Raw genomic sequence first — 2718 nt, 5'->3', positions numbered from 1 at the left:
AAGCCCCTTAACGAGTGTGTCTATTGTATTATATTTCAAATGAAATGCATAAATTAGATTAAATATAATACAAAAAAATGTACAATATTTTTTTAAGACATTTAGCATGAATATATATATTCTATTTAAAATCTCTAACAAAATATTTAAGCCTTTTTAGACAATTCTAAATGTTAATTCCATGGCACACATATAGCATGACAATCAAGCAAGCCATAATAAATGATTGAGATTAATACTTTGAGAAGAAGAAGTTTGGTCATTAAATAAAAGCATTAAGCACATTAGAATAAAAAATTATAAGGAGTTCTAATGTTGTAAATACAATGGAACACAACATGATAACCATCTAAGACATAATAAATGAACAAGATAAATGTTTTGAAAATAAGTTTAGTCATTACATAAGAAAATAAAATAAGTTCAAAAACATTAAAGAAAAAAAAAGTTTAAACTATTAAAGTTATAAAATTGCAAATAAACATTTTTAAAATAAATTTAATATATATAAATATTAAAATAAATACGTTGAAAATAATATATTAGACCATTACTTAAATACTAATTTTATAAAAAACATACAAACTATAAAATAAAATTTATAAAAAAATATTTTTCAAATAAACTAATAGTACTTTTACTTATCAGTTATTTAATTCATTCTAATTTAGACAAACAATTATTGCAATTTTTATTTAATAATTTAATGAGTCAAACATATTTGTCTATAAGAGAAAACACTAAATGGAATGAAGGAATATTCTTCCCTTCCAACAAAGCACACGTGCTTTTTTAAAGAAGACACACACCCCGTGTAAGTTAACGCCAAGTAGTCAAATAATGCTGCCTTTTTAAATTAATGAAATTTAGGTAAGAATAGAAATAAGCGGAATTAATGTGGATGATTGATATTAAAGTCCAAGTCAAAAGGGTACGCATGTTCCTTTCACACTATTTGCACTAGGTTCTTATGCTCCTTTCACACTCACAAAAGTTTTTTCTTGTCAATGTATTTATGGGAATGTTGACAATTTTTTTATGCATATTAAAATTTTGTTGGTCAATAATTATGAAAAAGTAATAAAATGCAAATAGTTTATTAATATATTAATATAAATTTAATTGATTAAGTCTATTTTATAGTCCATGATATCAGGTAATCTGATTTTTGGATGGTTTATAATATATGGGACCATTTCATATTTCAGTATGGAGGAGGCCATATATATGGAAGTGTGCTTCAAATACGAGACATACATACCCTTCTCTTACAACTGATTGAACTTGTAACCTCTTTTACAAGAGTACAAGTTCTCCACCATTAGATCGATGCGAGAGTTGACCTCAATATAGAACTCAATGCAATGATTTGTATTTGCTTGTAAGATAAAGTTCAATACAATAATATTTATATTAAAGTAATTGGAAATTAAATATATATATCATAGGTAAAACTATATCTTATTTGAAATTTATTAGAAGTAGGTCCTTAATAATTCACTAAATTTTATTTAGTTTGAATTTTTAAATATAATGCTTGTTACCTAAATTCTTAATCATTGCTCTCATTCCTAATTTTTGTCTAAATTTAGGTCTAGTTCACTTCTTTCTTTATTCTCAAGTTCCTCATCTAAAGCTTTTCCTAGAAATATTTGTTCATTTTTTGGCAAGTTTGTCTTTCTAGACTAACTTTTTTGGTGAGCCTTTGAGTTTGTGAACCATAAGGTCCGCTGAAAGCAACTCTCATCATATGTTCTTCGATGCTTTTTCACTCTTAGAAATCATTTTATTCCTTGTTTGGGCCTTTTTAGTGATATTGTTAGCTCGTGAACCTCTTACTTTTTCGAAAAGAAAAAAATTGTCTTTAAAGTGTTCTTGGCATAGGTCTTAGTTTAGGAACCTAGTCTCGTGTTGAAAAGGGAGACTCTAATGTCTATCCTTGTTTTGGTGGTTATTCAAGTTTGCAAACCATTTAGTTTATTGAAGGATAAAGTGGTTAAAGATAAAAGTTTTAAAGATTTAAGGTTTGAACCAAAGATTTAGTTGGTTTGAGAACCAATTTGTTTGCAAAACAAAATGGTTCTTGAAAATTAATCCTCGCTAAATAAGAGAATAGAGAAATGTTGAGTTTTCAAAGTTTGTGAAAGAAAGAGTTTGTCAAAAGAGTGTGCCTCAATATTCAAGTATTTATATTCAAAGAACTCAAAGATATGTTCACTTTATTTTAAGATCGAAGTTACAAACGGGAAACAAAGTGCTCACAACAACGATTATAGTTAGCATCATCAATTCAAGCTCACCCCTTCGTTAGTTGCAAGAGCTAAAGGTCATTTTTTGGGGTTCCCTCTTCATTTTGGGCATTGTTATACAAAAATATTCTAGATATTTGTTGAAAATTTCATGAATTTATTATGTATTCTATACATCAAAATGTCCTATAAAGTTGATATGTGTCGATAACATCAACTCCTACTAAGGATCATCAATTACTACATGCATTGGTTATTAAATTGTACCAAAATAAAATATAAATATTTGGGTTACAATGTGGCCTCTATAATTCAAAATGATCTAGTGGGAATAAAGGATACAAAATTAGACACATTAATTTACAATATTTTGGGAAAGGATGAATTCAAACCCCAATTCACCTATAGTTGAGAAAATATTCTCGGGTGGTCTTGCTCACATGCTAGGTTTTTAACTAGAAGTATAGCC

Source organism: Cryptomeria japonica, chromosome 9 (assembly GCF_030272615.1).
Source record: "Cryptomeria japonica chromosome 9, Sugi_1.0, whole genome shotgun sequence".
NCBI classification, from domain to species: domain Eukaryota; kingdom Viridiplantae; phylum Streptophyta; class Pinopsida; order Cupressales; family Cupressaceae; genus Cryptomeria; species Cryptomeria japonica.
Note: the sequence above shows the minus strand (reverse complement) of the source record.